The sequence below is a fragment of the Cyanistes caeruleus genome, chromosome 2 (genome assembly GCF_971803275.1).
Source record: "Cyanistes caeruleus chromosome 2, bCyaCae1.hap1.1, whole genome shotgun sequence".
Taxonomy (NCBI): Eukaryota; Metazoa; Chordata; class Aves; order Passeriformes; family Paridae; genus Cyanistes; species Cyanistes caeruleus.
In genome coordinates, this window is record NC_141702.1 from 93687644 (window position 1) to 93702086 (window position 14443).

The 14443-nt window shown below is 39.4% G+C and overlaps 1 protein-coding gene and 1 long non-coding RNA gene across 4 annotated transcripts in view; one reads left to right on the forward strand and one right to left on the reverse strand.

The window, feature by feature from the left end:
• The window catches only part of PRKCE (protein kinase C epsilon), a 285921-nt gene that overhangs the window by 224826 nt on the left and 46652 nt on the right, over window positions 1-14443 (reverse strand). The window lies entirely within an intron of this gene.
• Window positions 2174-11463, forward strand: LOC147655004 (uncharacterized). Its single transcript, XR_015283630.1, has 2 exons — window positions 2174-2469; window positions 6638-11463. It is a non-coding gene; the product is annotated as an uncharacterized LOC147655004 (long non-coding RNA).

Consider the following 14443-nt stretch of genomic DNA (forward strand, 5'->3'; position numbering starts at 1 on the left):
GGGAAAATGAGTTTATAATACATACCAATTAGCCAACATATGCATTAAACTGTAAATAAGACTACAGTACCTCAAAAATACATTGACTGAATAATAAATGCAATATATGCTTTTAAGGCTCCTAGGATTATAATTAGACCCCACATCAAATTAGATCTTCAGTTTAATCCTTAACCACTATATCAGCAGGATGTGGCAATGGAAACAGCACATTTAAATCCTGCAGGAGGGGGCATCTCAATTTACTCTCAACCAACCTCCTGTAACATTAATCAGGAGCTCAGAGCAGTATTAAAAACACTCCAAATTAAAGAGGGCTCCAATTCTAGCTGTCATGATCAGAGGCAGAGTTACTGACACCAGGTCTAGAAAGAGCATCCTGATTACTTTAAAAAAAGAAAAAAGAACAGTGCTGTTCTTCCAGTTTTTGAAAGAAACCAAATGTCTGCATGCATACACATGAAACAAAACGCATGAAGACGTTTCTAAATTTTTCAAATCGTTCTACAAACAACAATATAGGAATTTTTTGTGTTAGCCTTAAAAATATTCAAGTAAGAATAGAGCCAACATAGAAACTCAATGAAATCATCACTCAAGAAAAAAAAATAAAAAAATCACTCCATGTTCTTTCATAAAATGCTACAGCTTAAAAAAGAAAATTAGTTTTCCATTGTGAACTATTATAAAGAAACAGCCAGATGCCAGTCATCATGTTAATCCCTGTGTTTAACTGCCCTCTAGCAATGGCTGAAGGAGCAGGGTATGGACACGTCCCAAACACAGACTGTAAAGTGCAGAGGGCAGCAGGAGGGCTCAGCGATCCAGACACACAGCACTCCAGGTGAAGGATGGTGTCTGGGGACTACAGACGCAGGACTTGGAAGAATCAAGTTCAAGATGACATACACTCACATTCTTGGGCTAATCCATGGCCCTTACTTACAAACTGGAAGTTGAGGACTAAGCTTTGAAGAGTAAATGAGCTATGAGTCAATCAGACACTACAACAGGGGACATATCAAAATACTAATCCCTGTTATACAGCACTTTGTTCAAGAGACCCACTTCTGGGATGTAGTAGGATGACAGTAGGATGGTGCCACAGTTTAAACACCTGCAGGAAGCTTATGCTCTTGTTACAAACAAAACCACCAACCCACAACCCCAGAACAATCCTGAATCCTGGACTGAAGTTATTTCAGAACATGAGACAGACAGTCATTTAAGTTCTATTCATAGTTTATTATTCTGCTTTGCCAGTAATCTCATTACACAACTTTCACACAATTGAACAAAGCTTGATACAAAACCATTGCTTCAAGTCACTTCCCAGATACTTTCCAGTATTTCCAGTGAAATACTTGAACAAGGCCTTGCAAAAAAACGTGAAAACCTCATGGATCCTTTAAACAGTGCTAAAAACCAATAAGAAAAGTTTGCTGGTAGTTAACTGGTTCAATCTCAAAATGCTTAACTCAAAGGTTTTGGAAGGCATTTAGCACTTTATCAAAATATCTTTGAGTTACAACGTAACATATGTTTTGGTAGCGGAACACTCATTTCCAGAAAAAAAAGCCAACAATCTGTGATCAAAATCTTGTTTAAGAAATGGACTTTTCCTCTTCCCTTCCTTATCCTTTTTCCTCTCCTCTCCTCTGGTTTATATTTGCTTAGCATATGAGAGACAATAGAAGACAATGTTTTCCTCTAGAAGCCAGTAATACAGTCACATTACCTTCAAATAGCAGTCCAGTCAGGGAGCAGAAACTACATGCCAGGTAACTGAAACTTGCTCTACCTTTGGGCAATCTCACTCCCACCCAGTGTCTATCCACACAGATCAAAATGCAAATACATCTAATTTACTGTGTTAAAAGTAGAACTCAAGAATATTGAAAATTTCCCAAGTATTCTTAGAAAGTATTAAAATTTTCCACAAACTAGGTTTATGTGAATGAAAAATGTTAATATTTGAGGAATTTTTCATTTAGTGCTCCCTCACAAATTCCCCATTTTCTGCAAAAGACATCCAAATCCTACAAAGCTGCTTCCACAAAGGCAATACAAAGGCAGTTCATGAATCTGTAATTGACAGCACCAGTCAGCTCCCTAACAGTGATGGTGTCATAGAGATCTGTCCCAGTTCTGGAGTCTCCTTCAATAGAGTAATGAGTCCCTTCACAAGGACAAGTAGAATCTTAGAGCAGACATACTTAAAGACCATATTGTATACAACAAATGGGAAATGGCCTTTTCTCCAGCCCTATATTTTCCATCAGCTGGTGGTGCTACAGAAGATCATGCTCCAGTGAAGCACAGAGGCACTGACATACTTTATGAAGTCCTGCTTTGTTAATGCTCATGAAAATGAGATTAATCATCAGTAACACCACAGGGTCACAATATGCCATCTGAAATACAAATGTCATTCTGGACATGGGGTGAAGTACTCAGAAATGAGTGAAGGTGAGTTGAAAGTATCTATGCAGATAAAAAAAAAAACAAAGCTCAAATGCTCTCCTATATTATACTGACTTTCCTCATTTCTCAAGGAGCAGATTCTGCAGGAGCTGCCAGCACTGCACAGTGAAGTTGTAAGTGATACTGCCTATACTGCTGTCACACAGCATTGCCCATTAGATGACGTGTTATGCGGGTATTTATGATCCATGGGTCTCAAATGAACCAACTGATACTCCTCTGCTCCTTTTCAATGCATGAATCTTTTTTCCTTGAGATTTGATAGTAAGAATGGATCAAGATAGACTGGAATACTCAGGATGACATCGAACATCACCTGCAAAATTTTTGATTTAGAATCCAAATTCATTGTTCTGGCATGCTCAGTTCAAACATACCATGGAAACCAGCCCATTCTGAGTACATTAATTGCTGCAGACTGCCCTAACTACAATCTGTCCTCTTTCCTACCATGTAGCAGCCATGTAGAACACCCACCCTCAGCTCACACAGTCATAGCTACTGTCTCTTTCTAACATGTTAATAATATATTGCTCTCTTCGTTTGGTGATTAAGGCTTAGAGTCAAAACCCAGGCACTTGATAAGTTGTGCCAAATATGTGATAATTTTGTTTTAAAGGCTAAGAACACCCACGGTGCATTGACTAAATTTGCCAAAATTAATATTTTATTCTCACAATAGCCATATGCTATTCATTTCTACCTTAGCCTGAAAAGAGCCATTATAAATATAAAGATCTCAGTAAAAACATTTTCCAGCAAATTAAAACAATTTATTACACCAATGGAGAAGGGCAGGACAGAACCTGTGAGGTCAAAGAAAGTTAGTATGCTGGACATTAGAGAATTCATCAGAAAAAAAAAAAATATCAAAAGTGTTCCAAGCCCAAAACAAGAGCTTCCAAGAATGTAGGTGAGTAAGTCCCTTGGATCAGCTTGAAAATTGATCCAAGCAAAGTAGCAAAGAAAACAATCTTACCGTACAGAGCTAAAACACATTGGTCAGTGCTAGGATAGAACACTGCAAGAGGATCAAGTTTAAAGCCTCTGTGTAAGGTTTTACTGTATTGATACAGAAAAGTAAATGCAAAGATTGTCCAGACCCTTAAAGAGCAGGCAAATCTAAACAGTCTTCCTTCCTTCCTTCAGCAAATGTAAACATTTAAGGCAGAACCTGCTTCAGCTAATAGCCAGCAATCTTTCCTCCAAGGTTTTCCTTCCCTGCTCTCCATAGAAAATCTCAAAGATATAGAGTGCGTGGGAGGTGGAAGGAAGAGTTATAGAAAGAGAACAGGGAGCAAAGGATACAGAAAAAAGTTTATGCTTTACAGATATCCCAGCTCCAAAAGTTCTTCCATGCAGTCAGTTCTTGAACTGAAGGGAAAAGACCCGTCTTCTCGCTGTCTGCATCCCTGCACCTCCCACACATCAGGAACAAAGAAGGATAGGAGGATAGAAGCAAGAATTCCAGTATTAGCACTTCTAGACTCCGCAGGAAAACACTTAATAACTTCAGCAAGGCCAAGATTTTATGTCGGATTTACAAACAAGTCATTTATAAAACTCCAGAACAGGTCCCCAAACTATCTGTCAAGGAAAACCAAGAATCTGATGAGATATATTCCCCCAAGTCTGCTCTTTCTGTAAGAGGTTTTATTTTATTTGGCTCTAGCTGTAATGTATTGCTAAATGTCATTGTAAAACACAGAAAATATTCATTCATAAATATTCAGTAACATACTGAACTTACAATGAACTACACTGGCTGCAGCAGCAAATTTAACTCACAACACACAGAATCCTAGGAGCCACACATTTAGATCTAATTTATTTAACTGCTAATAAGAAAACAGTTGCATGAAAAGAAAGTTGATCCTTGCTTTTAGAGCTGCATAGCACATCCTAGCACAATAGGCTGGTTGCCAAGCTCTGAGGAAGGTATCTCACTAACCTTCAAGACCTGAAGCTGTTGCCACAAACAATACTGGCTCTCTTACAGATGTGTCTTTCCAACAGATTACCCCACTACCCTTACAGTCCCTCTCTTTGCTTTCTCTCCCCATCAAATATGATAAAATCCAGGCTTTTTATGAGACAGGGAATCTTGTAAAGGCAAACACACCCTTAGAATGATATACTAATGCTCATTTTGGGGACAATTACAAACAAATACCTACTAAACACAGTATATTCTCTACTACAGTTCTTTGACTGCAAGGCCTAACATGTACAGGAGTTAGCTCAACTGCTATGGAAAAACAGCCTTTAAGTGTGAAACTTCAGCTGCCTAAGGACACAGAACTATGATTTGAATGAAGTGAATGTCATCATATAACACTGAAATTAAAAGTTTGTTACTTAGTAACTGGCTTCTCTCTTAGTCATGTGTATCCTTCTAGTCCAAGACTATGGACTGTCTGGATGCTTGCAGGGAAAAAAGATGCATCATCTCAAAATTAAGAGATTCATACTGTGAAAACAACGTAAAAATAATGTTTCTATCATGTAAAACAAGGCCTGGGTGACACGATCACAAAAAAAACCAACAAAACAACCCCAATCAGAATCAATCCAATCAGAAGAGAGTACTTCCAACTACCATCCCTTCTGAGCCCCTGCTAAAAAACTGCCACTGGAACCAGCACAGGAAAGTTGCTCACAGGAATACTAACATCTGTTCCAGTAACTGGGAACTTTAACTTTGCAGCCTATCAATTTGAGATAGATGCTCTGGTGACTTCTAAAATAGTCATAACAAGGTTTCAGGGATTCCACTCTAACAGAAACTACTGAATAATGATCTTATTTTCATACTCTTGAAAGTATTTCAACTTCTTCCAGATCATAATGAAAACTGAAGTTAGTGATAAAGATTCAGGGATAACAATAATCTATTAACTTGCTGCAAAACAAAAGGAAGATCACTTTGGTTCTTAGTTGAGGAATTTTCAGCTCTGCATTTCTGTTGCATCAGTAATATTTTGGAAAGATGAGATTCACACCAGGTATAAATCAGCATAACTTTAGCAAATTCCAGTGGAATTGCACCGAACTCCACATAGCATAAGCCATTCTGTGCAATTGCCAAAAAGGAGAGAATGGAATTCGGCCACAGAACGGTTTGGCTCACATTGTCCTCATGGGGAAGAAAAAGCCCATACACATGCTTCTTCAAAACCAGGCTAAAAAAGCAGGACAGAGAAGGTTTAAAAGGCTGAGCCCAGTTCACTCAACAATGACTATCAAGGAGTTTCTGAACATTAAGAAAAGACATTTGATTTATCAATGTAAATGCTAGAAGTGGAAATATTTCTCTAGCACTAGCAGAATCTACTTGAAGGTAAACATAAAGCACAAGAAAATAGCAGCAGCAGCCAGGATACAGTCACTAAGGGAAAAAATGAATTACCATTCAAATGCAGAACACCTTTAGTAGCAATTTTTCCCAGAACGATTTTTCAGCTTTTTCAGCTACTTCACACATAGCCAAATCCCAGCCCCTAGTGAGAGTGCAGATGGCAAAGCTGAGGACTTAAGAAGGAAAAGAAGAATGGCAGAGAAAGAAATTTTTGATTCATAGCCCAATTCTGACCTAAAAGACTTTAAAATTCTTTATTTTCCTGACTGAGAAGAATAATTGATTAATTGTCTGCAATTATTTTACATACACTACGTTTATGTTCAAAGGTACCTACCTTATAGGTATAGGTAATATTAATACTAGAGGAGAGTTAATAATAATAGAGAGGAGAGTTGGATTTTTAGAAGATGAAAAACAAAATTCTCCTTCATACAGCTTGGGTGTAAAGCTGAAGTTGCTGGCAGGGGGGAAGTGTACAACCACCATAAAGGCAGAAAGAGCATTTGCTGTATGCAGCAGTGGTAGATAAAATAAGACTTCTGCTTTTGCAAGTACACAAATTCAGTTCACTATAAGAACACAAAATGACAAAAAAGTTTCTCCCAGTTTCATTTGACAGTAACTCTGCTTTTTAACAGACTGCTTTTGGGTGTGTTTCCTCCCAAAACCAGGCAAGTGAGCACTAGCACAGAACTGACCTAGCCACAAAGACCACCTGAACATGCCCATCTTCAAAGATATGCTCAAACATACAGCCCAAATCTTCTGTTTAAAACTCCGATCCTTCTCCAGGCTAGCAGTGCTGTAAGATATCTGCCCTGCTGCGGAAGAGGAACACCTGGAATGAGATCTGCAGAGAGGAGACCCTGTCTCTGAAGGCGAAGGCTGTCAGACCACACCGACTTCCACTCCATGCTGTGCAATGCACTCCCAGCATCAGCAGGCAGGGCTGCTCTGAATGGTGCAGGATCAGTAAAAGCCTACCAGACTTAAAGGAGTCCCTTTACCAAAGTAAGTGAAGGCAACCTGCACCCTGGAACTTGGTCTTCTTTCGCAGGCTCTGCTAACTGCAGGTAGTTACATTTTATGTAGACGATTACCTTGTTATTTGGCAAAATGTATTGACCCTCAGTTCAGTTGCCTATCTCTGACTTCAGAAGAAAAAATACTTCAGTATTCTAAATACCTAATCTATTACTACTCTACATACACAATCCTATTAACTGACATGGTTTTTACCCTTCTGGTCAGACTTAATTTCATCGACACAGGCAAAGTATTCAAAGAAATCATCAGGAACAAATATGCTGCAACATTTGAGTTACTAAGAAAATTCCCAATGGGAATTCTTACTTGCATCTTTCAGCCAGTTGCCAAATAATTATGCACCACTGCCTTTTGCCCTATAAGTACTTATCCTATTACATTAATGTCTTCTGTGAGGAGCTCTGTCAAAATTTTTCTAAATGTCTAAATTGTATCATTCTGTTCACTCACTACTTCAGGAGCATATCCAAGGCACTTCATTCAACTGGAAAACTCAGTTTTCCTCTGCACAAAATACAGCGATCTGACTAGTTTAATTAAATCTGCTTAGGCGTTATAGAAAATTATTCAGATTATTCGATCTAGACTCAGTATTGTAGTTAATTCATCATCTGATTGTAGGCATTTGGACTTACCAAAAGAAACTCCAGTTAACTCAGTATGTCATATGCAAGACACCCTTTTTAAAGAAAGAAGCAGCTGGAAGGCAATGCTTTAAAGGGGCTATGGGCATAAAAATGCTTTTTCACTTACTTGGCTCCATCTGCTTGACAAGTTATGAACAGATGCTCCATATCTTTCCAAATGTATTTTACCAGTGACCAGAAAAGTCAATTTTTCAGCAGACAAAACATCAGCATCCAGAAGTGAAAAGCAACCTTTCTGAGAACTGTTCTCCTTTGAACTGGAACAGTTTGTACAAAAACAGATGCAACATTAACAGACAAAAATATGGACAATTACAATAAATTGAGGCTATTTTTCTTAAATCTGGAGAAGAGTTAGAAAGGAAAGGATATGGAGCTGAGAAAAAAAAACAGCAAAAAAATAGAAAATACCTTAGGAGAAAGGGGGACAAGGCATTTGCTGTTCAGCTGCGGAGCAAAATAGGGTGTGACTATCAGCTATCTTCTGCTTGCTGGCCCAGCATTTGGGCCTGGTTTGTCTTGTTTTGGGTCTATGTGAAACAGTCCCTGTCAGATCACATACAAACAAAGACAGAAAGAAGAACAGAATCACAGAATAAGCTGAGTAGGAAGGGACCCATCAGGATCATCGAGCCTAACTCCTGGCCCTGCAGAGGAGACCCCAAGAATCATACCATGTGCTTGAAAGCATTGTTTAAAGCCTCCTGAACTCTGTCTGGCTTGGTGCTGTGAGCACTTCCCTGAGGAGCCTTGTTCCAGTGCCTTCAGCCTCTGGGTGAAGAACCTTTTCCTAATATCCAGCCCAACCTCCCCTGACACAACTCAGGCCATTCCCTCAGGTCCTGTCACTGGTCACCAGAGAGGCAGATCGGTGTCTTCCCCTCCTCTTGCTCTCATGAGGAAGTTGGAACTGCAATGAGGTCTGTCCTCAGTCTCCTCTTCTTCAGGCTGAACAGACCAAGTGACCTCAGCTGTTCCTCACAGGACTTCCCCTCAAGGGCTTTCACCATCCTTGCTGCCCTCCTGTATTGGTTTGGCACCATATTAATACACCTCCTTTGGACAGTAATAGTTTAATGTCTTTTTTTTATATTGTGGATCCCAGAACTGCCCCCAGCACTTGAGGTGAGGCCACCCCAGCGCAGAGCAGAGCAGAGCAGGACAATCTGGCCGTGCTGTGTCTGCTGATGCTCCCCAGAGTATGGCTGCCCTTCCTGTCAGGGCACTGCTGACTCAGATTCACCTTGTCATTGATCAGGAGCCCCAGCTCCCTTTCCCTGGCACTGCTTCCTGTTTCTCATTCCCCAGTCTGTCTGTACATCCAGGATTGCCCTGTCCCAGGTACAGAATCCAGCACTTTCCCTTTCTGAATTTCATTTAGTTGGTGATTGCCCAGTCCTCTAATTTGTTGAGGTCTCTCTGCCTTTGAGTGAGTCAACAGCTCCTCCCAGTTTTGTATCATCTGCAAACTTACTTAACATCCCTTCAAGCCCCATCAAAATTGTTTATGGAAATGCTGAAGAACACTGGGCTGGGGTTGGAGATGGGCCTGTAGTTACCAGGGTTGTCCTTCTTGCTCTTCTTGAAAATCAGAACATTTGCCAGCTTCCAGTGAACTGGGACCCATTCAGATTCCCAAGACCATTCAAAAATCATTGATAGATGTTTTGCAATTACACCAGCCAGCTCTGTAAGTGTTCTCAGATTAATCCCATTAGGCCCCACAGATTTACAGAGATCCAGCTGAAGCAGTAGATCCCTCACAATTTCAGGGTCATCTAGGAGTTGAATATTCTTGCAGCCCTGGTCTTCCAGCTCTGGGCTCTGGGACTCCCTCAGCCCCTCATCAGTGTTGAAGACAGAGGCAAAGAAAGCATTAAACATCTCTGCCTTGTCTATGTCGTTCGTTGTGAGGCAACCACTCCTATATCGTAAGGGGCTGATAGAGTATCTGCACTGCCTTTTGCTCTTAAAGAATGACTATGTTCATTTAGTAATAAATAAATTTAGTGTGTACGTCTCTGCCAATACCTCTATCTTGAATGTCTCTTCTTAAAGCAGAAACAAACACTCACCAAACAACAACACAGTCAGGTAACTTCTTTTCCAAACGAAGTGCCCACTTACAGTAAAACCTGCAGTTATCCAGCCATCTTCCTACCTGGAGCTCCACTGTTTTCCTAAAAATCCCATGATCTTTTATATGAATCTGCACCTCAATTTTTTTTTTAACTTGCCTTCCAATGATTTGCATCTGTGTTGCTCAGCCTTTCTTTGGTCATGTTTGCTGTTTAATTCACCTTGGTCCCAGAGATAGGATAAGGTCCCACAGCTGGAAACAAAAGTAAATCAGGATTTTCTCCTGAATGATCCCACACCCACAGGCAACCACTATCTGCTCCACACCTAATGCACAGTGAACGAGGTTGGGATCTCCCAAAGGAAGTTAACAGTAGCCTGGCTATCGGAGTGGATGAGGAGCAAGCTTCCCATTGTATAGAGTAAGCATATAATGATGGGAGAACACAAAACATTATTGCTAAATTCTACCTTCAAGATCCAGACAGCCACAGCTTATACGTATTAAACAACAGTGATGATTTTTTAGCATTATCATCTTCTAACAGTGAAAGAAAAATCTGTTAAACCTACAGAGATTACACTCAGAGTCTCATCTCCAGCTCTGCATGTGTCCCATCAGAGACTATACAACACAGCTGAAGGTTAAGAAAGCAAAAGTACAGTGAAGAGATATTTTCTCTGGACTTCAAGAGGTTAGGAAAATGGCACAACAAATTGCTCAAGTCCAGTTCAGCATTTTCTCTTGTAGGCGATGTTGCCTTTTCCAGCACTAATTCAGATCCCCCACAAAGGCAAGCCATACTCAGTAAAGCAGTTTTTAGAGAGGCCAGGTTTATGAGAGCAGTCTCTCAGGGTAATCACAGACCTGGCTGCAAGAGACAGAAATTACTGTAGTCCTGCTTCAGCCTGCAAAGGTGTTTTTTCACTATGCTGAGCAAGGTTTCATTCCCAGCCTCGTAACATAACTAAAGAGATATTACAAAGTGTCTTCATGATCTGTCCCACCTTGCAGTACAATCTTTTCTTTGGTAATAGTGTGTTTTCAGAAGTATCAGTTTGTTCAGAATTTCAAAGGGAGAAGGAGAGACTGAAGATGGTAGCAGAGAAGATACACTGAAGTAAACTCTCAAACCCTCCCAATTGCACATGACAGAACATCCTACTTTTATGGTAAAGCAAGATTTCAAGGGACATACAGACAGGGTGAGACACAGCTGTCTTAACAGAGGGTAACCCTTCATGTCCAAATGAAACTTTCTTTAGTCGCTTTTACTATGCTAATATCTTCCATTTCAAATTTTAGTTTGGAGATTTTCCCAATTCTGAGTATGAACCACAAGCCAAATTATTCACATTTTCAGGCTGCTACAGTAAATGGAGTCCTGCAGTATATCAAACCTAGAAACTATTAATGATAAGCGTTGCTTTAGCCTCACTGACCAAATGCAGAGCTAAGGAGACAGTCATCCATTCCTACAGTGTTTGAAATTGAAAAAATCTTTTCTTAAAAACATAACTTTATCTCATTGTATTCTGAAAGCCAAAGCAAACACAAGAACACAAACAAAAAAATCATGTTAAAACTATGACCAGAAGAAACAGAATTTTGACCAGTGGTTTGAAACAACTTTCTGTGGTTGCTGCACATGTAGCCACAGCAAACACAATAATGGCTGAGGTTTCTGGTGCTCAAAAGCAAAACACAACCAGTGACAAGAGTTTTCACATGGGTGCTATGCATTAAATTACAGGTGCTTGGTAGTAGCCACATGGCAATTTAGGTTGTTAAAAAAGACTCCCATTAAACTGAAGTGACAGTCAAGCTGTAAGATTTGTACCTTATTCGTTGTATATTTTAATTTATTATAAAGCTTGTGAAACTTCTGAAATGCAACATTTCTTTGTTTATCTTGTGCAACTGGTTGATCTATACACAATGTTGATATACTGTGAGGTTTGTACAAAATTTAATTACAAAAGCAGAGTGTTGAGCCTTTTGCCTCCAGGAAGTCCAGCTGTAATGTACCATTGGTCTCATTTGATATGAGAAAAAAAGGCTTATGTTTTCTTGTCAATACTCAGCAGTATGGAGCAGCACCAGAGAAACAATTTAATAACCTCTCTTCTAATTCCTAATTTAAAGAAGCCAGACAAATAAACATTTTGACCTTGCATTCACTGTCACCTGCTTCTCTGCCTCCTCTTCTCATTACTGCACACTTTGAAAAGGAAGGTATGCATCCTTTCTGGAGAGGGAAAGTTGTTGTCTGCCCACAGCCAAGTGCAATAGTGCAATGTACATTTGAACGAGGCCACAAGGGACCAGTCAGTACATTAAAAAAAAAAATTTGGTACCATCTCTAGCTAAACCATCCTGCTTAACTGGAAACTAAAAAACCTGCAGACAATAAATTTGGTAAGGTCTAGTATAAAGATGCAAGTTGTGTTTTGACTGTAACACAGCTGTCAGTTAGAGACTATCCTACTTTCCAAGGATTTCTGCATAAACTACAGAACCTGCACTCTGGGGGTTATGCAATATAGACAGCTGTGATAAGGCCTCCCAGCTTGGCTTGAAGAGCTTAAATTCTGAGATTCAAAATAATTTACTGAAGACAAAATATAAATTTCACCTTTTAGTAAGCCTTTAGAAAGTAAAACGTAATCACTACATGCAAGCTCATTGGTCAGTGACCTCGCTAAGCCACAGATATATTTTATGTTGATTTAATTCTGCATTTTAATTCTGAACCACTTGCAATAGTTTTACACTAAAAGATTTAGAGCCTTGAAGACATCATTGGAAAGGTTGTTCAGCATCCAGAAAACACCAAGGGCTCCTGTGCTGATGAGGAAGGGCTGTGATACCCATGTGGCCAGACAGCAGGTTCAGCAATTCACTGACCTCTCTGTGTAAACAAGGTACCAAAGTTAATTCTATCAAAGTCAACGTAGTGATAACAAACAGGCCCTAAATTTTCTAATGAAAAACTGCTTTCATATGGGACAAGGGATGTAGCTGTAAATATCACACAGCAGTCTTAACATGGCACATTAAGCAGACTGGTGGTCTATTTCATAATATACCCAGACTGTTGCCAGTAACAACTGCTTTTCTAAAGGTAAGGTATCCTTGTTAGGAACAATCACAATACAAACCCACTGGAAGAGGAGTAAATTCCTGCAAACACTAAGCCTTTGGCAATGGATTTATATTAATTAGCATTCCTATTTCATGAGGAACAGGGTAGGGGGGAAGTTTTCTACTTTCCATTAAATAAAAAATATGCAGAGAGAGACTGAACAACAAACATCAGTGGCACAGTGCAGAAAAAGAAATGCAATGTGGCTGCAGTAACAATAAGGGTAACACAGGTGGTGTAAAAAACATTTCATGAAAAAGGCACATTAGAAGCCTACATGAATACTCTCTCAATCCCAGTTTTTGAGTTTCAGGGTGGGTGAAATTAGACAGGGCTTCACTGAAAGAGGCTTTAGTATATCTGTTTTTCATTGGCTCTGTTACCAAAAAATCCAATCATATTCCTATGCACAAAAATAATGCCAGTGTACTGACTGGACTGATAATCCTGTTTTCACCAAAGACCAAACACTACAACTGTTATTCAATGAAATCATATGAGGCAGAAATACTTCACGGGATGCAGATTGTCTTCCTTGTGTCTATGGCAACACACACTCTAGGATAGTATTCACACAGGTTTTTTTAGACATCTAAATTTGCTTGTCTGTGTTAGGCACCTACTTTATGACACTGGTATAGAGATACACACCTCTTCTCTGAATTGTTCTGCAAAGGCACCCTCTGACTTACTGGCCCCATGGAAAACCTTTTATTCCAGTTTAGCTCCTAAGTTCAAACCCTTAACGAAGAAAGTCTGAATACCTCTCCTGACTGAATACCTGCATTACCACCTCTAATGCTGAAGCTGGTGTTCTTGAAGTCAGTGCAGTTTACAAGGGACTCAACCTTTTTTAACAATTGCAATGGGAAGAAAACAATTCTCATAATTACATTACCTTGCTAAACATACCTCATCCTTCAGTCCTAAAATTTGAGTTTGAATATTTTCCTTGGCATCAAAGAAGAAACTCAAAGAGAAACTCAAGAGAAACTCAAGTAGAAACTCAAAGACAGGCTCAGGCTGTAAATGGGGAACAAACTTGACAAAACCTCCGTCATTCTTCACATTTAACTTCCTTTCTATTATCACTTCTTCAAGAGCCAAGAGATGCATTACCTGCCTAACCTGAGTACAAATGTTTTCCATTTGTCTTATTCAGAAGCTATCCCAACTGATGAAGCAGATACAGAGACCTACAGATAAGGCTTACATGAAAGGTCTTATCTTTTCTTTTAGTCAAGTTCTTTTGATAGGATAATAGAAAAAAAATTTGTTATCTGCTCTTGAGCTCCATCAGCCCAAAGGATAAAGGAGAAGCTCCATTCTTTTATTTAAGCCTTGCAATAAAAAAGGTCATGCAGAATGAAGCTTGTATATTTTTTAAAAAATGCCCAATGCTTAGGCAATCTCTTCTGTTTTGCTCCACAAAGTTTAATGTCCCTTGTTAATCTATATATTCATTTATGTGTGTTCATTCTCATGGTACCTGAACATTGTATTAAATCAGAGACATAAAACAGTGCAGCTTCCTGTGGTACAGCTAACCCATACTTGAGTTAGTGGGGAAAGCCACTGAATTAAAGCTATATTCTGCTAATCTCTATGAGCTATTTTGATCAGGTATGTTTATTACTTTACTGCCTGTATTACAGCAATCCCTATGCAGACTTGCTTAA